Source organism: Mytilus edulis, chromosome 1 (genome assembly GCF_963676685.1).
Source record: "Mytilus edulis chromosome 1, xbMytEdul2.2, whole genome shotgun sequence".
Classification (NCBI taxonomy): domain Eukaryota; kingdom Metazoa; phylum Mollusca; class Bivalvia; order Mytilida; family Mytilidae; genus Mytilus; species Mytilus edulis.
Window position 1 is genome coordinate 118,257,921 of NC_092344.1, and position 24,763 is coordinate 118,282,683.

General features: G+C 30.8%; 1 protein-coding gene across 24 annotated transcripts in view; it reads left to right on the forward strand.

Moving 5' to 3' along the window:
• Positions 1-24,763, forward strand: part of LOC139502669 (3',5'-cyclic-AMP phosphodiesterase 4B-like) — a 255,985-nt gene that overhangs the window by 183,625 nt on the left and 47,597 nt on the right. Inside the window, exon 1 of one of the 24 annotated variants that reach the window (XM_071292356.1) lies at positions 5,388-5,927. The exons of 20 other annotated variants lie outside the window; for them this stretch is intronic. The gene's annotated coding sequence lies outside the window, so the exon portion shown is untranslated. Of the gene's footprint in view, positions 1-5,387; positions 5,928-5,974; positions 6,184-18,084; positions 18,304-24,763 lie in introns of those variants that run through there. 3 more of the 24 variants (XM_071292374.1, XM_071292367.1, XM_071292363.1) reach the window with 3 other exon arrangements.

Consider the following 24,763-nt stretch of genomic DNA (forward strand, 5'->3'; position numbering starts at 1 on the left):
TGAGATAACCTGTCAACCAGAGTTCAAATGACATGGATTTTAGTAACTAAATATAAAAAAGAAGATGCGGTATGATTGTCAATGAGACAACTGTCCACAAGAGACCAAAATGACACAGACATTAACAACTATAGGTCACTGTACGGCCTTCAACAATGAGCAAAGCCCATACCGCATAGTCAGCTATAAAAGGCCCCAATATGACAATGTAAAACAATTCAAACGAGAAAACTAACGGCCTTATTTATATAAAAAAAAATGAATGAAAAACAAATATGTAACACATAAACAAACGACAACCACTGAGTTACAGGCTTTTGACCTTCAACAGGAGCAAAACCCACAACCGCATAGTCAACTTTTATAAAAGGTTATGATATGGTAAAATTTGAACAATATAAAAAAAAAACCTACAATAAAAAAAAAGGGACAGACATCAATCAACGACAACCACTGAATTACAGACTCCTTCCTATCCAATTAAACAAACACCTAAGAATATGTTAGAGTTAAACATGTTTGTCGTAACTGAACCATCCAGTTTCCCCTAAATGGCAAAACATAAGAATAACCTGTAAAATCAGTTGGAAATGTAATTTTAACAAAATTCAGCAGTGTCTTGTAATATATGGAAATGCCTTTAAGTTGGAGCAAGACTATCATTGTGGCTTATTGCCAATTTTTGTGTGTTTTGAAATGGTTGGAAGATGATGTTTTAAGTATGCTTGGATTAAGATGATAATGTAACACATAATTATTAGGAGTAAATATCAAAATGATCTCTCATTATTACATGCTGATATGTCTAAATAATGTTAAGTGGTGTATAGGAATCAAATATATATCAAATGGAATTAAATGCTTTCAAAAATCTTTAAAACATTAAGTTAATGAGAATTGTATATCATGCATAATTAAAAGTGAATTAGATATATCGAATTTATAGAAAAATTGAAAATTTACTTGTGTTGAATGTTGAAGGAAATTAATTTTTCTACACTGTAACTTCAAACATTGGTTTAACTAGAAAATGTCGAAATTTTCATGCTAACTGAATAAATTGCATTATCAAGAGAGCTTTATACCTCAAATCAGTCGATGAAAAAATTTACATTTCCCTGGATTTGATATCAAAAGATTATGCACATTGATTGCCATCTAAACTCAGGAATCAATATTTTCAAGTTTTTAGTCTTAGAAATGTTAAAGCACTTCATAGAAAAATCATCTTCTCAATTGTAAAGTAGTCAAATATAATCTTATCATGTGAATAAATAGGGAATTAGGTAATTGAAGAAATGTAATCCCCACCAGATTTACCATTCTGTGGATTTCTACCTCAGATTCCTACAAAGCTTAGACAATACTTGGATTATTTTCTGGAAAAAGATTTTTCTCTATCTCCTTGTAACATATCAAATTGATGAAGTTTTATTTTAGCTTACTGGTAGTAAACATTAAAATTTATTCTGACCATTATATTTCTGTGGTAATTAGACAAACCCCACTGATCCTTACAGATTTTATTGGGATCTCTCCATTTTTATGGTGTAATAAAAACTTAGAAATCACTAACAAGACTTTACCACTATATAGATGTCATGTATGTTCTTGTTAAAAGTCTGCTTTCTAGAAAGAACTGGTAGAAAAGAAGTATAAAGTTGAGGTTTTCATAAATTTATAGACTAAATGCATTTGTTTAGGTGGGAGAAAAGTGCTGCAACAAGGAGTGCAACAGTACTCAGTAGGATCAAATTGCTGAGGTTTAAGAAGTGCATTTTTGTTTGTGATAAGAAAAGAACAAAGTTTTGTATTTAAGGAATGACTGTAATATTTTTTCTGTCTATGAAGAAATAACATAAAAAAATTTGGTGCACACTGAATAACGCATGTAGCGGGTTATTTAACAGTGTGCACCACATTTTTTATGTTATTTCGAATAGACAGAAAAAATATTACAGTCATTTCTTATAATTTAATTCTAAATTCCATTTTAAACCTTAGAAAACCATGAAAAAACGTTGATGACGTCACGGTCACATGACTTAATTATGTCTATGGGCTGATAACAAAATAACGTCAGCCAATCAGAAGACGTGTTACATTCAAAATTAAATTATTGATATCTAGTATGATGATTTGTTTTTCTTTGGGACATAATTAAAATAAACAACAGCATTAAATCAACAATTATTAGTATTTGTCTAAACATACTTTGGCCAGTGTTAAAAATAGAATATGATTCAGATCTCACAATCTTATCTTTCTTTGATTATTGCCTTTTAATATTTTACATGGTCTTCTGAGGTGAAGCTTTGCATTTTATTGTGAGACCAGTGATAATTAAAGTTACTATCATTAAGTTCATAAAAACTGCTATTTGTATGATGCCAAATCACTTTATATAACATGTCATCTCATTTTATAGTGACACGACAGGTGTCATGTGGAGCAGGATCTGCCTACCATTCTCCCTGGTTTGTGGTGGGGTTTGTGTCTTTAGTTTTCTATGTTATGTTTTGTATGCTGTTGTCCATCTTATGGTCCTTTAATTTTATGCTTGTCCATCTTATGGTCCTTTTATTTTATGCTACAAGCATTGTCAGTTTATTTTCAACTATGATAAGAACTTCACATTTGGATGTCTGCATTTTAAAATTAGAAGCTGCTGTTTGTGGTTCAATGCAGCCTTATTAAACTGACAAATAACATCCATGAACACTTGATATATGAGTCCTCTTTCACAATAAACTAATATCAGAGTTAATAGCTGTTTTGAGTATAAACAATGTTGATTTTAATAGACTGTATAGTGGTTTAAGAAAAAAAGGATGCAATTTACCATATACAGTGTGAGCCTTAATGTGCCTAATTATAACTGTGATGGTGATGTTTTACTTTCAATAACAAGACCTAGTCTAATCAGATTGTCAAATATTAGACTGAAAAATGGATGTTATTATAGAACAGACAAACTCTAATTATGATTTTACAAAGTTTGTATTAAAAAGACTGATTTGGATCAATATTCCGTGTGATGATGACATTCTTGTTGACTTTGAAATTAATCAGTTGTAAAAGTATGGCAATAAAAGTACAAATTAGAGACCATGTAGATTAACATTATGGTTATTAGAATTTGGTAATGGTTTAGCTTTCATATAATCAAGATTTATTCAGATAAAAATAATGGTTGTTGAATGGTTATATCATTAGTATACTTGATGGTAACTGTTGAACTAAATCAATCATACAGTTGCATACGAAAAAAGGGTAAAAAATACTTGATTATAGGAATTCTCGCTGCATTGAAGACTTGTTGGTGACCTTCTGCTGTTGTCTGTTCTATGGTCGGGTTGTTGTCTCTTTGACACATTTCACATTTCCATTCTCAATTTTATTCAAAATTCATTTCAGTTGAGCATAAAAGGGTTAAGTAATGATCAGATTTCAGATAAAAAAAAAAGACCATTTCTTTTTAGAAACAAGTTTCTACTCTCTATCATGGTTAGTCAAATCAGGGCCTTTTATTATTGACTATGCAGTATTGGCTTTGCTCATTGTTGAGGGCCATACATGACCTATGGTTGTTATTATTATGTGTTATTTTGGTCTCTTGTAGAGAGTTGTTTTAAAACAAATATGAAATACATATCTTGTATTGATGTTTTGAGTTAACAGGCTGTTTATTATAAAACCTTGACAATTTATTTATTTATTTATTAATGTTATATAATTTACACATGTTGGTATTTAGGTCAGAAATTTCTGTTTATGTTCTTAGGTATTTATGAACTAAAACTGAATGTTTTTGTAGTCTTTGGTTTTGAGCCTACCATCGGAGGGTTTTCCAGAAATATGTGTCGTGAACACTGTTCTTTGGCATATGAAATGGTTGCTGTTCTTTGACATATGTAAGTGTTTGCTATTCTTTAGCATATGTAGGTGCTTGCTGTTTTGACATATATATAGGTGCTTGACACATGTGGGTGTTCGGTGTTATATGACATGTGTAGGTGTTTGCTATTCTTTGACATATATAGATGTTTGACACATGTGGGTGTTCGGTGTTATTTGACATGTGTAGGTGTTTGCTATTCTTTGACATGTGTAGATGTTTGACACATGTGGGTGTTCGGTGTTATTTGACATGTGTAGGTTGTTTGCTATTCTTTGACATGTGTAGATGTTTGACACATGTGGGTGTTCGGTGTTATTTGACATGTGTAGGTGTTTGCTATTCTTTGACATGTGTAGGTTGTTTGCTATTCTTTGACATGTGTAGATGTTTGACACATGTGGGTGTTGGGTGTTATTTGACATGTGAAGCTGTTGTTTATTGACATGTGTAAATGTTTGCTGTTCTTTGACATGTAGGTGTTTGCTGTTTTACTGGTGGAACATTCTTTTTTATTAACCAGTTATTGTGAAGTTACAGTTTCTGTATATATCAATATTTTACTGTAAAAAATATGAGTAATTTTACAATAGTTTTTATTAAAATGGTTTTTAAAGTACCATAATAATGCTTATTTGACAGCAGTTTATTTATGATTCAACTTGTTGAATTGTATATACTTTAGAAATAAAGATACATCAGTACTTTGGAAGTTCTCACAGTAATTGATAGTATTGTTATCTTACAGTGATCAGGAATTTAAGATACACACCTCAAACAATCTCATAAGATATTCATGTTCAATGGTAAGAATACCTGTATCAATATAAGTGTAAATTTCCAGCTAATTTTATGTCATGGTCATATACCACTTCCTGCTCTACTTTTAATTCATGAAATAGAATATCATTCTTCCTAAATTCCTCAACTTTTCTTTGCATAAAAGATCTTACCACAAATGTATCTCTTCAGTTTTATTTGATAGGTCACCTGGCTGAATAGTTTATGAGTTCTAAGTTCTCAAGCAAGGATTTTTTTGTACACTAACTTGAATATCACCTTTATAAAAGAGTGACTGAGCTGGAAATTTTTACAGTCAGCATCTTAAAGCTTGTAGTTTATGTTCTTGTAAATGTTGAGTATTATTATTAGTCATGGTAACCTATTATTTTGACCTATTTGTATCATCTTTAGTAAACAGCCAGGGTTTAATACCTTTTTTCTTAGATTATAATTTTGACTGTTTATCACAAGTCTATATACTGTCAAGGATTATTAATAAAGACATGGGAAATTAATCTTAGGAAGACATGCATATCATTTATTAAAATGATTTGTAAACAAAGTACTCAAACAGTGTTAATTATAAATAATCTTAACTTTTTGATGTTTTTTTGGTATAGGTACATGCTGAAATTATAGTAGAATTACGTTGAATATAAATAGTACAAAAGTAAATATTTACTTTTAAAATGATTGCAAGTAGCTCAATGTAGGATATAATTAATTATTTGGTAAACAAAATTTATCATTGTCAATTTTATGACATTATTTTGAAACAGAAATTGTACCAGTACAACAAATGTTTGGGCATATTTTGACCAAAGTACTATAAACTTTTGATAGTGTTAGTTTAATGCTCTATCAATGTTCGCCAATATATTTACAGACATCAAAAGTTTTACCCTCTTGATTGAGATTTTTCTAAACTGATAGGAGCAGATATTTCAAGTTGGCTAATTTGGTAAAATTGAGGAAGGAATAATGACTGAGCTATGATAATTGAATGTAGATTTTGAACAATAAGGATTGAATAGTTTTTAACTTTGTGGATATGCCTAGCCTATATTGTATTGTATTGAGTTATAAATAGCTACCGTGTATTTATATGGCAAAGTTTTAGATCTTAGTCCATTTAATATTATACCAGGAACTGACGGAAGTTATATGTCTGTTGCAATGAGTGGCTTAAAAGGTTTTTAAGTACGATAAGTAATTAGTTGTTTTATGGTGGATATTCTTTACAGGGGTAAGGAAGATATATTTTAAAAAAACAGTGCAATTATTTACTTGCGTAATTCATTAAAAAGTATGGTGTAATACTTCATGGTGTTTCTGTAATACATATTTAACCTTTACCCTTGGCATTAAGAAAATTAACTTTAATTGCATTGTATATTAGTATGTAAGTAGTTGTTACGTAGAATATGTAGTATATAATTATTGAAGAATTAGGCCATTGTTTTGACTAATCAAATCTTACTGATGGCTTATGGTAGTACAAGGTTTGTACTAGTTTTGTTATAATCGTAATTCTTGATGATATTTTCTCTCATTGAAATTATATTGAAATTGGAAGAGTAAAATTTACTTTGTGTAATTCAAATTTTCAAGACTTAAATTACTTTACTGCCCTGAAGTAATAGGGACTTTATATTCATATATAATACTAGAGATAAGTCCCTGTCCACAATTTATGTGGGCTAACGCATACAAGTCTGTTTGTCTGTCTTTGAGTTGCCATTTTCTTGTCAGATCAAATAAATATCAAAGTCATTCAGTGGTATAACAGATAATTTTCTCCCCTCCCCCTTTTTAATTTTTTTATTATGAGTACAAAATATGACATGATAAAAAGTTTCTTCTATTCCAGATATTTTACTTTTTACTTAGCATATGTGAAAGTATTATTTCTCACTATGATTCTTTTATTTTTAGTTACTATTCTTTACTGTTGAAAATATCTAATAAAATATCTTAATCATGCTAGAAATATCAAAGTATATAAATAGGATAGTGTTTCCCAAATTTAACACATACGATCTAACATATACAAAGAGCAATCTGTTAACAACCAAATTTAATAAAAATGAATGAAAATGAAATATGAATGCCAACAATCTCATATTTAATATTTTAAAGAATGGATTTCTTTGTGGGTTTGTAATGTTCAAGGTATATCTTATCATGTTTAGGACATTAGGCATATTGCTTCATGTCTTATCACTTCTTGGTAGATATAATACAGGGTCAGTAAACTCACCATTTTAAATCTCATAAAAACGTTATTAAACAAACATATTTAGTAATATCAATGTCATAATGTATCATCATGAGGAGAACCTCTTTCATTTAAATGCTATGTATAGTCAGTGCAACACTGTATTTATTTCAAAGATTGAGTTTTTTCACAATTGAATTTCTTAAAACTTATTTTTGTGTCGCCCTATTGATTATAGGTTCTCTCTTATATTATAATCGCCCTTACAAAATTAGTTGAAAGCCTGATGACAGAACTATATATTATTAACGTAACTAATTTATATTTTTTGTAGAAAGTTGATTCAAAATTTGAACTGATCCTGATTTTATTCTTCTTCTTTCTAATTCACTGGGTAAAAATTTCTATCTCAGATTATTGAGCTTTATCTCACTTTGTTGAGATAGATTGAAAATTGAAAGTGGTTTATTTATTTTGAGAGTTTGAATACTGCAATTCTTCTTGTTCCAACATGCTGAAGTGTTTTTCTTGTCCACCATTCTAATCCTCTTTAAGGGTATGACAGCATATTATTTGCCAATATATTTTCATCATCCCAAAATTTGCAAATGTAAAACCATTCACAAAAGTTCCCATTTTACAGTAATAGGGCACAATAGATTAAAATCATAAGGTTGTTTTCTAATCTTAAAAATACAAGCCATCTTAAAGCTTAGATAATGCAGCCTGTTATATTTACAGCATTAATGGTCACCGAGGGTAGAGGGGTGAGTTTCTTCATATTTTGGCGAGATAAATATGAATGTCATGTGAATATTTTGAGACATTTATTCAGGAGATTAAATTCTTTAACTCAAGGTCTTCTTAATATTTGAAATAGCTTTCTTGTCAAAAGATTTAAAGAATAATTGATTATTTTATGTTATTATAGATTTTCCTTATTTCAAGTTAAATGACTAATTACTTCATTTTAAGCATATTATGTAGACTTAAAGAGATATCTATGCAAACAAAGTTATTGCAAAAGTCAGGTGCAACTCACTGTAGAAATTATTTTGCTTTATTATGGAGGAAGAAATTTCTCAACTCAAAAGTCTAATCCTCCTCGTAAAAATATTTACTTTGAATTCAATTTTCTTATCACCTCATTTAAAAGAATAATAATGTTGATTTATTTTATTTATACAAGATAGAATTAATAATTAAAATTGACAACAACACTTCAAAAGATCTGCAATTTTATTATCTATGTCTACATGTTTCGCCTGCAAGGCAGGCTTCATCAGGACAATTTTTATACAGAAATTGAGCCCCTGAAGTACTCAAAGTGGTGCATTGAATTTGACGTCGTCATGGTGAGAGAAACAATGAAAAGTGAAAGTAGCAATACAGAGTTATAAATAGATAAGATAAATATAGAAAATTAAAGTTTGTATACAATGTAACTTGAGTTCGTTTTACTAGTATATGATACATGAAATTGTTCTAAAGGCTTGGCATCTAATAGGACGAACTTCCCATGGTTCCTACCACTTCGCAAGGCTTCTCTTCCAACCTGGCCATAGTTGGAGGTTACTGCTTCCCGGCGCGTCGGCAACAATAGGAAGATTATGATCGCCGCTGTGGATAATAAAATTGTCAAAAACTGTTCCTTTGTTAATTATTTGGTGACTATATAATTTTTGGATCGTCTGCAGTAGTTGGTCTGTATAATGGCATAGTTGTGAATTCCTAGTTCATTTAAGATCGGCGCCCGTGGTACGTTTCTTCTGCAATCATTTATATCTGCTATCATTTATAGATGTATAGGTGGTATCGGACATCTTGGTCATCTTGATTCAGTTGTTATTTCGTTGTAAGTATGGAATATTCCTTGGTCCATGTACATGCTGGTGGCCTGTAGATCGGCGCTGTTAGCTTGGCGGTTCCTTTCGGATGCAGGGGTTCACGATTAAATAATAATACCTCGCGGAATTTAAGATAGAATTAAGTTTCCTTATTGATTTGATGTGAATTAATTTTCATGTCTTGGATAGATATGTTGGGCATTACAGTCTAAACTCTTTTTGAACTTTTGTTGAAATGAATTTCAAATGTTTACTTGACTTATGCTGTTTGTTGTTTCTTATCATTTTTTGAAGATCGTGGCAGTCTTTTTTCTAACATAAATGTGCTGTTCAGTGAGCCTTGAGTGTGCTTTTACTATTTTACTTTAAAAAACAACCATAAACATATTGTTTGGAATTGTTGTCCTTAAGTTGATTTACTGTTTTCATTGGAGGCATTTTTATGCCCTGGCAGCCACTATAATAATAATAATAATAATAATAATAATAATAATAATAATAATAATAATAAATTCTTTATTTAAAGAGGGTAAACACAGTTAGTTACAATCACTAATCTTCCCTGAGGCCCTCATATACATGTATGCAATACAAGTAAAAACAAAATGGTAATAATAAAAGAAAAAAGCAATCATACAACATATAAACACAATTGTATAGACATAATAGTTCAGTGTACATGTACCATGATTAAAAGATATAAAACAGTTAAATATCGCATGTAGTAAATAGACCTAGTATATACAAATCATTAAAATCATACATTCTAAGAGTAATACAATGTAGTTGCAATCATTTCAGACTGAATATTGGGACTGTCTCAAGTATTGTTTTATAATTTGTTTAAAAGAATAAGTGTTTTGCACTTTACGCATTTCATAAGGTAGTCCGTTCCATAAAACTGATCCAGAATAAGCAAAAGATTTTTTAAACAGTTCAGTTTTTGGCTTTGGAACTATCAAATTACCTTGAGTAACACCCCTTAAAGCATAAGGATTATTTACAGATATAAGTTGAAACTTTTGAATTAGGTACTGTGGTGCTTCTTTCCGCATACATTTAAATAGCAATAAATATTTATGGTATTTGATTCTGTTTTCTACTGTCATCCAACCAAGTTTTTTAAATAAGGGGGCTGATGGGGATAATGGGTCTGCATCAAGAATTAATCTTGCTGCTCTTTTTTGAAGTTTTAATATTCTTACTATCCCTTCATTTTTACATTCTCCCCAAATAATACAGCAGTAATCGATGAGAGGCAGAATATACCCATTATAATATGCTTTCCTGGCATTAATATCTAAAAATTTCTTTAATTTAGAAAGAAGGTATATTCTTGATGAAATGCTAGCACAAATTTGATCAATTTGGTTTTTCCAGCTAAGTGTGCTGTCAATTTTAACACCTAATAATTTCTCACATGATGAATTTTGTAGTGTTTCTGAATTTATTACTAAATTTGGTTGAAAAGATTGGGTTGAAAAGATTGGGTTGAAAAGATTGGCCACTGAAACAACTAAGTTAAATCCTTCAATCTGTATTATAATTTCTTTGTTACACCTGCAGATAATGGATTGATATGTTTGTTGGTACATTTGTATATCATGGCTTATATCTCAAAAACCAAAGCATTTAGAGCAAATCTGACATCGTTTAAAATTGTTTATCAGGTCAAGATCTATCTGCCCTGAAATTTTCAGATGAATTGGACAACCCCTTGCTGTTTTTGGTTATTATCTTGAATATAGATAGAGATAAACTTTAAACAGCAATAATGTTCAGCAAAGTAAGATTACAAATAAGTCAACATGACCCCTTAAGGAGTTATTGCCCTTTACAGTCAATTTTTAACCATTTATTGTAAATCTTAGTGATCTTTTACAAAAATCTTCTCCTCTGAAACTGCTGGGCCAAATTAAACCAAACTTGGCCACAATCATCATTAGGGTATTTTATTTAAAAAATGTGTCCGATGACCCGGCCAACCAACCAAGATGGTCGCTATGGCTAAAATCAACATGACCAAAATGGTCAATTGACCCCCTAAGGAGTTATTGACCTTTATAGTCAATTTTTAACAATTTTCATAAAATTTGTAAATTTTTATTTACATTTTCCACAGTAACTACTGGGCCAAGTTCATTATAGATAGAGATAATTGTAAGCAGCAAGAATTTCAGTAAAGTAAGATCTACTAACACATCACCATCACCAAAACACAATTTCGTCATGAATCCATCTGTGTCCTTTGTTTAATATTCACATAGACCAAGGTGAGTGACACTGGCTCTATAGAGCCTCTAGTTTGTACAGTAGTGTGAAATGAGGCTTTCTGTTTGAGTTTTGTTCCATTGAACCACTGTTTGACAGAATGGCTTATATACTGAAGGTCAATGAACATGTCGAAGATATTTTGAATATTTTATCATCTCAAATATTTTATTGGAAATTTAAACATAATAGGTGAACTCTAGCTGAAAATTTTGCTATTCATTCTTTTGATTTATTTGCTAAAATATATATGTATGAAAAATTATGCAAAAGTTATAAAAAAATTCTTACAACTGTGAAGAATGTTTTAAAAAATATGTTTTGTTGAAACGTCAGGTTAAAGGTTAGTAAGTCATTAAGCTAGCTGTTTTACCTTGGGAATATTGATTGCAGTAACCAAACTGATATATACAATTAAAATTGATTGACCTGTGGTAACAGGAAACTTTTTAGTACCAGCAATATTATATAACACCTATATATGGATTTGGGTGTAAAATATCCAGCATTGATTATTGGATGTTTAATATATAGGGGTCAATACTACAATGTGTTTGCAATGTACTACCACTTTAATATTCTTTTAATGTCCTTGAACATTTTACTACTCCCTGTGATAAATTAGCCACATGTTGTCAGTTTTGTCAGAACTGTAAAGAAATTAGAACAATCACCTTAAAGTAAGGTTAGTAAAATAAGATTTAAAGTGGAGCATGTTTGTTGATATCATGCTATTTTGAATGAAAATGTGAATTTTTTTTTACTCATCTGGTCCAACAAATGTAAAGATGCTACACAGCAATCAAATCATAATATATGTCAGTTAGTTGGGTAATGGGTGTTTTTTTATATTTATTTTTTTCCAATCAGTGTAAAGCCTGTGGTTAATGTAATGTCTTCATTTAAGAAATAATTCATGGAAGCCATAGATTTGTTGGAAATTTACACATGGCCTGGGCCGTGATATTCGAATTTTATCCTGAGCGTTAGCGAGGGATAAAATTAACGAATATCACGGCCCAGGCCATGTGTAAATTTACAACAAATCTATGGCTTCCATGAATTATTTCGATTCTAATAGGACAAATAAGTTCATTCAAATACTGAAGCGAGAGTGGGTATGCCGTGTGTGAAGCTGTTCTTTTTTACTCCTTGTTAGATAAAGCTCAAATATTCTCCTAAATATTTAGCTTGCATTGATTATTTCGTTAATAACCGCTGGAAAAAATATGTTAATTCTCAAACCCAATATTTCCGATTTTTAATTTACATATTTTCTCGAAAGCTACCGTCAAATCCAAAATTGACATTTCGTAACGAAGGAGCTGCCATGTTGACTTGCTGAAATCAAATGCAATAGAATGGAAAACAAAACAAAACCTACCTCAGAATTCCATTTTAATACAATATTATACGAACTTCGATGGTTACAAAAAAGATTATATTTTTGTGACATTTACTAAATATTGTTTTTATACTGCAACTTAAATTAGTATATTAATAGCTTTTAAAATGGTAACATAAATATCAAGCTTATTTTCATCCCTTAATGAACCCCTGATTGTAGAGAAAGTGTTCCATGATGAAATTGACATTGCACGATATAGCTGTGTTACTATATTTAGGAAATAAACAAAACTAGTTGCATTATATTAATTCTTTTTATTATGCATCCTAATAAGAATAAAAGTTCTTTTGTCTTTTGTCAATCTAATTAAAAACCGATCTCTCATCGCTCCTGTTTCTGATATGTCGCGTGGGAGATCTAACGAAACCGGCTTTGAGGTCACATGTGAGTGAACTGAAAGTCATGAATTTATAAAGATATGCAAATGAGTTGACGACCTATTAATAAGCCAATCAAAAAAGTTTATGAATTATTATGACTGACGATTTCGTCGTAAATAAAATGAGTTACATCCCTTTGCCTTACGTTAAACTTCCAAGATCGTGGAAGACTCAATTTCATTGGTCGAAAAAGACACACCTACGAGGTCACTCACATGTGACCTCAAAGTGGGTTTCGTTAGATCTCCCACGCGATATATCAGAAACAGGTGCGATGAGAGATCGGTTTTTAATTAGATTGGTCTTTTGTTTTATTACAATTTCTAATACAATAAAATTGGCAAAGCGTTTGCAAAGTAGGTTCAAATACATGTGGATTTACGTGGGAGGTATATTGTAACATCCATTATTATGTCTATCTCTGAGTCTGCGCTGAGTATAGATATATCGAGAATTTTCACACAGTGTTGTTTACAAAGCGAAAGAAGCACGTCATATTAGAATGATGAGTTTATTACTGTAAACCAACTTATTTTTGTGTGTCATGATATTGTATCGTATATTTACTCAACTGATTGACAGTACAGGATAGTTTTCACTTTTGTCTGTATATTTCATAATTATTGATGTTGTGTTCTTGTTACTTCATGTAGTTTGACAGCTTATATATTGTCACCATCATCTTAACAACGAAACATGAGACTTGTAACATTTGAAGTTGCATGTCTGCAATAAATTTTACGAAATCCATCCCAATTAGTAGAGTAGATATACCCATTTTACTTGCCATATATCAGTAATGTGAAACACTCATTCTAGTGCAATTTTTTTTTTAAATGATTGGAGAATGTCATATATATTTTGAGGAGTAAAATATATGTTTTTTTCCTTCCAATTGTTAAGCTCCATCACATGGGATTTTTCTGTCCATCTAAAAATTATTTAAAATGATGATTTAACAATTACCTTAGAAAATAAATAACCATAATGCAATATGTATTTTAATACTTGCAGATGTTAATCTCAGATTCTACGTTTGCAAATATGAGTTTTATACTCTAGCTCTACTAACTCTTCTCAGGAAAATTAACTTTGTGACAGTAAATTTTCTATGTGGCACTCTGATGCTTTATTATATCTTCTCTTCCTCAAAACTTATTGTATTACTTAAGTCTCGAAGTGACATAACATGGTTTTATTATAAACATTCTGAGCTTGATACTTAATTTGTCTATGGTATGTTTTCTTTAAAGAAAGTTATTTGTATGAAATAGTGTTTTCTTTAAAGAAAGTTATTTGTATGAAATAGTGTTTTCAACTAGACAGTAATTTTGAACAGACATGTTTTCTTAATAATGATGTAATTTTTCATGCTGCTCAATTAAGTTAAACCATGGTTTCCTAAAGTATGGCTTAATTTGATTATTTAATTCTGAAATTATCTGCTGTTTTCTAATTACATGTTAGTACATCGTACTTTGATTCAGTTCACAATAACTGATACTAGGATATAGGTGCAGGTTTTAAACATGAGGGATTAAAATCATGCAAAAGAGAAATGTTCATTTGACATGGGGTGTTTAAATATGATGCCATATATCAGTTGGAGTTGTGATCTTACTGCCTGTGTAGTGAGAGTACCATCTTTTCTATCCATTAAAGAAACCTTGCCCTTTGAGGACTGGCCTTTGCATTAGCCAAAGTATCTGCCTCTTAATCTCAAATTATGACCCTCATTTTGGTAGTAAGAATTCCTATGCTTAGTCCCATCAATTAACTTATCTATTTGAATCATTTCATTGTTTATTTGTTCTCCTCCTGAATATGATGAAATATTTGCCTATCAAGTTTTACGGTACATTTCCTTCATGGATGGATATTTATTGTGTAATACATGTACAATGAATTGATAACAGAACATTTGAATGAGAACATCATTGGTTGTAGTTTGTTGCTTTGTTACATATTTTCATTCATTATTTTGTACATAAATTAGACCATTAGTTTTTCTCATTATCGGTCATTCCTGGACCTTGGAAAGCTGACTATGAGGTATAGACTTTGCTCATTGTTGAAGGCCTTATGGTGGCCTATAGTTGGTAATTTCTGTGTCATTTGGTCTCTTGTGAATAGGTGGTTCATTGGCAATCATTTTATATAACAAAAAGTCGTTTATTTTTTATCGTTGTGAAAAACCCCGAATTTGTGCATGCACAACACATGATTCTGAACCTTTATTGTCAGATATTAATTGCCCTTGACAAATAATATGGAAATCCAAAAATATTATATATTTCATGATAACAATAGAAAAATAAAGGTCATGAATTGAATATGAAAAAACTGTCTTTCTAGGTCAACTTTGTCTTATATAGCTTCCTCCTCAACTTTTAGGGTATTTACATAATTTAATGAACTGTAATTTGTAACAGGCATTCTCAGCAATGTTATAATAATAATAATAATAATAATAATAAATTCTTTATTTAAAGAGGGTAAACACAGTTAGTTACAATCACTAATCTTCCCTGAGGCCCTCATATATATGTATGCAATACAAGTAAAAACAAAATGGTAATAATAAAAGAAAAAAGCAATCATACAACATATAAACACAGTTGTATAGACATAATAGTTCAGTGTACATGTACCATGATTAAAAGATATAAAACAGTTAAATATCGCATGTAGTAAATAGACCTAGTATATACAAATCATTAAAATCATACATTCTAAGAGTAATACAATGTAGTTGCAATCATTTCAGACTGAATATTGGGACTGTCTCAAGTATTGTTTTATAATTTGTTTAAAAGAATAAGTGTTTTGCACTTTACGCATTTCATAAGGTAGTCCGTTCCATAAAACTGATCCAGAATAAGCAAAAGATTTTTTAAACAGTTCAGTTTTTGGCTTTGGAACTATCAAATTACCTTGAGTAACACCCCTTAAAGCATAAGGATTATTTACAGATATAAGTTGAAACTTTTGAATTAGGTACTGTGGTGCTTCTTTCCGCATACATTTAAATAGCAATAAATATTTATGGTATTTGATTCTGTTTTCTACTGTCATCCAACCAAGTTTTTTAAATAAGGGGGCTGATGGGGATAATGGGTCTGCATCAAGAATTAATCTTGCTGCTCTTTTTTGAAGTTTTAATATTCTTACTATCCCTTCATTTTTACATTCTCCCCAAATAATACAGCAGTAATCGATGAGAGGCAGAATATACCCATTATAATATGCTTTCCTGGCATTAATATCTAAAAATTTCTTTAATTTAGAAAGAAGGTATATTCTTGATGAAATGCTAGCACAAATTTGATCAATTTGGTTTTTCCAGCTAAGTGTGCTGTCAATTTTAACACCTAATAATTTCTCACATGATGAATTTTGTAGTGTTTCTGAATTTATTACTAAATTTGGTTGAAAAGATTGGGTTGATAATTTCTGACCTGTTCCAGTAACCAAACATTTAGTTTTTTTGGTATTGATGAACATATTATTCATTTTGCACCATTCTTCAACTTTGCATAAATCTTCTTGAACATCATCATGTAAATTTTCTATACTTTTCCCTGATTTATGAAGAGTAGTATCATCAGCATACAAGTCTGTTTTACAATTTTTAATGCACAGGGGAAGGTCATTAATAAATAAGACAAATAATAGAGGACCTAGTATAGATTATGGATGTTGGTTACTGTTTTTAAATGCTTACTGTATATCAAGTCGATTGACAAAAAGTTTTCTCTGACTTGACTCGCCAATGATTTTCATTTGAAGCCATTCCTCAAAGATCATGCCACTTAACTCAATTTTCACTAAAAACCTGTCTTGCTTCTTTTCATTCAAGACATGCAACCAATATGCTGAACTATCTTAGCACTTACTCATTTGATGTTGTCAACCACCAAACTCTTAAAACAGCCTATGGCTAAACTTGTTGATTACAGAAAAATCACAGCCTTTTCAACTTTTGCATTAATCATCATTCAATAACTTCAAACTCCATTCACCAAGTATGCTATTGATTTCATAAACATGAAGTTCTAAGCACAAAAAAACCATTAAACCACTATTTAGTATTATGCCATTACAGTTTTGAGGAAAACATTAACTGGTATAATTTAGCTATAAAATATGGTACTCTAATTCTCAGTTACATAAGGAACATTAAATGTAACAGTAAAAACTTTTTATGACACCTATCTGGAACTCTCATAAACAGTGATTTATAGATAGGTTTTGTTTATTTTAAGGGAGAGTATAAGTATTATGATAGCTGCCTGCCAGCTTAATGAGGAGAGAAGTTCTTTTTCTTGAGGTTATCTTGTAACTTTATTAGAGTAAGAACTAATACCCCAGTAAGTTTATCAGAAGTCAAATTCTTGTACTACATGGTAATCTTTGATAACATATAATAGTGCTAACAGCTAAGTCTTGGCAACAATCATCCAGAAAATGTAGTTACCATGTGTTTTGTTGTTAAGATTTTTTTTTTTTTTACTTTTGAGTAATTTAAGGTAAGCCATCATTATCTACTTCTGTGATGGGTTTTTTCCATAACCAAATTAAAAATAACATCAAAGAAATTTTCAAAAATTTCCTGGTTATAAATAAATATTTTTTTGTATTGTTTTCCCACCTGTGAAAAGTTTACCTATTTACACTTATACAAATGACTGGTGACCCAGGATTCTCATTTGTTTTCTTTATATTAGGACACTTCAACCAAAAGATATTTATAGACTGTTACATATTTTCTCAGCTGTATTAAGTGCAGGTATTAATCATGAAAAACTTTAAATGAAGATTTGCTGTGAGGAATGACAACAGGAATGTTTTAAAGGAAGCAGAAATTAAAACTTTTCTATTTCAAAAACATCCATAAATATTTTTTTGCTCTAAATTTCCATTAGATAGTTTGCCCTTACTCACATTGCAGTGACCTTGAAGTTATCTTATTATTATTTTTGGCATGCTAATGACTACATACATATTATTAAAGTATCTTCATACTACTACAGCATCTGTAGAAATATTTAACTTTGACCTATCAAGGCTGTACTCATTATCTCTGCATTCTTTGTACCTTGGTATTTTTTTATTCTTTCATATATCTCTCATTTCATTCATGGTAAAATACTTCACACATCTATTCTATGGTTCAATGATATAATTGACAAAGAAAAAAATTTAATATGTTTTTTCATAATGATTGTTACAACAAGTGAACTACTAAAGTGGGTTATAAGTTGTTAAAAGCTAATATCTGTTCTTACAAAGGTTTTCCGCATCAACACTTAAAAATGTGTACAACAAAAGAGGCCCTCTTTACACACTTTAAATAACACTATTGATCCCAACATTTTAATATTTAAAGTGATGATATTGTAATTTTGAGATGAGAATGTTTGTGTTAGTTGATTATCCTGTAAGCTGTAATTTTGGAGGTTTTATAAATGTTTTGCATAGTAAGCATTATGTGAAAGGTGAGCTGCTTAAATTTTTCAGTACATTAGATGATTTGGGTATCAGATATTATAAACCGTAATTCATATGTATAATGTATAATTATATTTTTTGTTTATAATTATGTGTGTTTGGTAATTACAAGTCATGGTCCTTTTTTTCCTGAAATTCACCTCAATATATTCAAGTTATATATCTGTCTAAGACCCCGTTTTCACTGACAAAAAAGATTGATCTTTACTAAGATATAAAAGTTTTTTTTAAAGACAAGCATTTCAATCTTACAATTCATCTTACTTTTTTATCCTATTTTTCTGTGAAGTGTAATGTGGACGCTAGTCTGCTTGCTCTTTTGCCCATGGTGTTTTCTATGATTAATACCCTGGTAGTTACGATAGTCAACTTGTTATCTTCTGCTGCTTGTATCATCTTTAAATATTGCACCAAAAACAAATAAATGTTTAATTTTCATAGAACTAATTTGAAATTTGAAATAGACAAGTGATCTGTTGTTGTGACTTTGTAAGGATAATTGTCATCATTATCAAAGGATAGAAAAGTGTTAGTATGCTGTCGATCACGTTTCTAATCAAGATCTGATAAACAACAAGGTTGACAAATTATGTACTTCATTAGATCAATATCTAAGCCATATTCTACTGATGTTTAATAGCTTCCCATTTCCTTCATCTCTAGAATGTCAAAGTAAAACAAAAATAACCCCAGACGAAGACATCTTTTAAATCTTATATATTAATCATGATCAAATATCAAAACATGTTGATGTCATTGGAAAACACAGTTGATTTTGTTGATTTCTAAAATCATGTTTTTTTCACATAGACTTTTAACACTATTCTTCGGGGAAAAAAGTTAAACTTGAAAGTTCCTCTTTTAAATCTAGGAAAATCAAACTAAAAATATTATTGAATTATTTTATTCTATTATTATCATAACATTATTTGAATTTTGGATATGATCAATTCATAATTGTACTAAGTGAAGCTCCTTTAAACTAATGGAAGGAGTAATATTTGTAGAAAATTGTCTCATGCTGTAAATTTTAGAACTTCAGAGATCAGAAGTATTCATGAATGAAATTAAATATCGTTCATCTTTTTTACAATCATGAAAATATTTTGCAGCTTGGCAAGATCATACAATAAACCTCCATGTAACATCCCGATGACCCCTTATATCATTGACAACATATCAAATCTTTAATAGGACATCCCTTAGGACTCAACTGTATCATTCTTCAGCATGTCTTTTAGGGAAGAATTCAATATTAACCACATCTCTTATATTATTTTTATGATATCAAGAATCCTTTTTTGTTTGAACTCATTGTTTGTTCTGATAGAGAAAACATCTGACATTGATGGTATTACATTCTATGATTGTAATCACCAATTATCATATTATCACCTCATGTACTGCAAATCCAGAAAATTATGTGTTGTGCACTTTTTATACAAGTATATTTAGATAAATTATTGTGAAATGATGCAAACAATTAATGCTCTGCTTGCTCTGTGGTTTGGGTCTTTCTCATTGTTGAAAGTTGCACAGTGACAGTATAGTTGTTAACTTTTAAGTCATTCAGTCTCTGCAGGTGCAGAATTGTCTCATTAGCATTTGCTCAAAGATGTCTGCATTTACTGTACACTAATTGCTGTTAGTATTTTTCTGGATTTAATCTCTTGAACATGAGCCTTTAAAACCAAAAGTTTGAATTTAGGAAGTCTATTCCTATGAAATTTGATATCATCTTGCTTCTAAACATTCATCCCATTTTTTGTTGTGCTGAATTGGAATCTATTCAACAATGCTTATTACAGCAGCTTTAGTTTTTGGTGATCAATCACATACTACTTTTTCTCACCTGATGGGTTTCATCTGACCTTAACCTTATTTTCATTGATCATTGATAATGTTTCTGTAGTAAGACTTCAATCTTAAAAATTGTCAACATAAAATGCAATCAACAGTAAAGCAGAGGCAACTGTATTTTGGTGTAGTAAATGTCTCCTTTTACATGGTTTATATCCCTTGACAATAATGAATATCTATGATTATTCAGTTTATGAATATTTATAATAATTTCAATTATCCTTTTTAATGTGCTATTAATTATTTAAGATATTAATAAAACAGGATAGTTATTGATCAGTTGATTTTGAACAGGTTGTTTAGCAAGGCAGATAAGATTTAATTGAATTATTTTATCTCTCTGATCAAATGTTATTTTTTGAAAAACACCAAATGATTAGGTGATAAGAGAACAGGTATTGATTGGACGTCCATCCGATCAGAAAACAGTCAAATTATTGAAGAAAAAAACAATACTTTGAAATTCATTCAAACTCATTTATAATAAATATTGGAAGATAGTAACAGTTGTAGAAGTCTTTAAAGAAGAATTAACATTTGTTCAAGTCATTATATTAGGATTTACTCTGATCTCAACACTAGTAAGTTATATTTTCTCTTGAGAGAACCAATGGTTTTTTTGCTTTTGGTTTGAATTTGCTTATTAAACCCCAAGAACATAGCTCCAAGTTTTATCACAACTTACTTTATTTAGTGAACAATTTAATGTTTTCAGTCAACAATAAATCAAATCTGAGATTTTTTTACTATTTCTTTTTTTTCTATGAAGAGCAAACATTCTGTCATTCACAATTCAATTCCAATATTTTATAACCATTAGATTAAATGATATAGTATATACTGTTTGATATAGATAAGCTGCAGGTGAATTACGACTTAAATACCTCAGTCTATTATCAGGTAAGATAGCATAACCAGAGGAATAGTAAAAGAACTTCCAGAAAAGTTACTCTCAAGGCTTCTATACATTCTTGCCATTGATTGAAAGTAATATTTGTCATTGAACATTAGACAAATAAATTGTTTAGAATGGCAAGTTTTGCTACATGTAGATGGTTGGAGACTTTCTGGGCACACAAGCTTCCTTCATTAAAAGAAACTGGCCTCCGAACACATTCAATGGTTCTTAAACTGGCCTCCGAACACATTCAATGGTGCTTAAACTGGCCTCCAAAAACACATTCAATGGTGCTTAAACTGGCCTCCGAACACATTCAATGATGCTTAAACTGGCCTCAGATCACATTCAATAGTGCTTAAAGTGGCCTCAGAACACATTCAATGGTGCTTAAACTGGCCTCCAAAAACACATTCAATGGTGCTTAAACTGGCTTCCAAACACATTCAATGATGCTTAAACTGGCCTCTAAACACATTCAATGATGCTTAAACTGGCCTCCCAACACATTCAATGATGCTTAAACTTGCCTCAGAACACATTCAATAGTGCTTAAAGTGGCCTCAGAACACATTCAATGGTGCTTAAACTGGCCTCCAAAAACACATTCAATGGTGCTTATACTGGCCCCGAACACATTCAATGGTGCTTAAAGTGACATCTGAACACATTCAATGGTGCTTAAACTGGCCTCTCAACACATTCAATGGTGCTTGAACTGGCCTCCCAACACATTCAATGATGCTTAAACTGGCCTCCCAACAAATTCAATGGTGCTTAAACTGGCCTCCCAACACATTCAATGGTGCTTAAAGTGGCCTCAGAACACATTCAATGATGCTTAAACTGACCTCCCAACACATGCAATGGTGCTTTAACTGGCCTCCCAACACATTCAATGGTGCTTAAACTGGCCTCAGAACACATTCAATAGTGCTTAAAGTGGCCTCAGAACACATTCAATAGTTCTTAAAGAGGCCTCAGAACACATTCAATAGTGCTTAAAGTGGCCTCCGAACACATTCAATAGTGCTTTAACTGGCCTCCCAACACATTCAATGGTGCTTAAACTGGCCTCAGAACACATTCAATAGTGCTTAAAGTTGCCTCAGAACACATTCAATGATGCTTAAACTGGCCTCCAAACACATTCAATGGTGCTTAAAGTGGCCTCAGAACACGTTCAATGGTGCTTAAAATGGCCTCAGATTACATTCAATGATGCTTAAAGTGGCCTCAGAACACGTTCAATGGTGCTTAAACTGGCCTCAGAACACGTTCAATGGTGCTTAAACTGGCCTCAGAACACGTTCAATGGTGCTTAAACTGGCCTCCGAACACATTCAATAGTGCTTAAAAGGCAACAATCAATCAATCAATCAATGTCTTTCTATTGTATTTTTTGGTGTATTGAATTATCATCAAGTTTGTATGGAATTTTCAGTGCTGAAATTAAGCCAAAAGTATCCCAATTAAAAGATTTGAACTTGATGATTTGTTGTGCTTACACATAGATCTACCATTGATTACCAACAACTGACAGTTATAACTATGTAGAGATGATTTAAGTCTTAAATGATGATTTCAAGAAAGGAAAATGGAGGTCTATTGTGCCTAGTTCTATCCTAGATCAAATGGTTATCAAATAAAGTAATTAGTACTAATTTTGCAAATTTATTTATGTATCCAAGAGTTCACTAAGTTAAGGACATCTGAAAAACATGACTACTGTTTCAATTTGAATACGCAATTAGCTGTCAGTTTAACATCTTATTAGGGAAGTTTAACAAATTTATTTCTATTGTTAAAAGTTAATGATTTTAGGACTAATGGGCAAGCAAATAAGTGAAAATTTGGCATATTAATTTTATAGTATTTTGATCAATTTTGAGTTAATTTTGGACAATTCTATGGTGAGTGTTTTAACATATTGAACAGATATATAGGACAATTTAAGACATGTTTAGTGTGTGTTGAACACATTGAACAGATATATAAGACAAATTGAGACATGTTTAGTGTGTTTTGAACACATTGAATAGACATACAAATTGAGAGAGACATTTTTAGTGTGTGTTAAACACATTGAACAGATATATAAGACAATTTTGGACATGTTTAGTGAGTGTTGAACACTTGGAACAGAATCAACAGATCTATAGGACAATTTGAGACATGTTTAGTGTTTGTTCAACATGTTGAACATAATGATAGTCAGATAGCTGAACTGACACAAATACTGTAATAATAAAGCCTGAGTGTATGCAAGCATGAAACTGAAAAGCAAATATCAGAATAATAAGAAATTGTGTATTGAACTGTCTTCAACAAGAACAAAAGAAAACAATTCACTTGATTTATTCGTGGCTGCCAATTATGTCTTGACTGACAAACTACATTAACCAGTAACACAGTTTGCTCTGGTTTCCTTATTTAACGCCTGTCAACAGTTTTATTACACTGACCTAGTTTCCTTATTAGATTATTATGGTATTCATTCCTGAATTTTAAGTCAATACAAGTTAGTTTGATATAAAATATATTACCCTTGTATTATGACGTACAGTGAATACTTTATGATATTTTAGTTGTCAACTATGGATGGATATTGACAATTGACAGATCAAAAACTGGTTTGAAGCTTTTATAATTTTATCCTTATAAGTTGCCTAATCTTACCCAAAGCCCAGTGCCAACAGATGTGTCTGGTTTGAAAAAAAAGGTGTTTGAGTAGTAACTAGCATTGCAGTGGTTCTTTGTAATGTGGGCTTTCACAACCAATATTGTCTATGATTTGCAAAAAAAAATCAGTTTTTCAACCATATAAAAGAAGCCACATTTGTAAATTTGTGATGTGGTGGTGTAAATGGTGATCACAGAATCACATAAGTGTTTCTGTTTTAATCTGCTCTTACATTATTAATTGTTGTCAATTTTTGTATTGAAATCTTCTGTATGTCATTTTTTTTCTTTTGTAATTAATAAGAGGATACTTATTTAAAAGGTTCTATTCATCACTGTAGAATTTATTCCAATTTAAGTGACACATCAGAGCAAAAATTGCCATCCCCCAACCCAGAATGTCATATATAAAAAGGATAGGTGCAACTGTACAACTAATCACTTTTATATTTCCATAGAGCTGGAGAACAAGTCAATAATTTATCCATTTTCAAAGGCATATGTATCCTCAAAACCGCTTGTATATCATAAAAACCGCTTATGTATCCTCAAAACCGCTTATATATCCTAAAAACCGCTTATGTATCCTCAAAACCGCTTATATATCCTAAAAAATGTTTGTAAAATCTGGTTTATCACTAAAAGTGTTTAATACCAAAAGTTACCATTTTGTTAGGTACCCTCAGTTACTTGATCAAAAACCCACAGGGGCCTCTAGAATAGATGCTAATAGAAATAGTCATAAACAATATGATCCAGGTTTAGAGTACTAAGCTTTCCTTAAGATAGTGGTATTGATCAAGGGTAACTCGTAACTGGGTAATTTGTTGGTGATTAATTAGAGGTCTTTTGATGATCGATGAGAGTTTAAGATCTGTATTTAGACTGTTGAGATTGGAGTGTTAATAGATCAATAACATCATCTGTCTCTTACATCATCTGCCTCCGGTGTCAGGTAGTTTTTACCCGAAAATACATATATGCAGAACAGGTGGGTTTCAGCATAC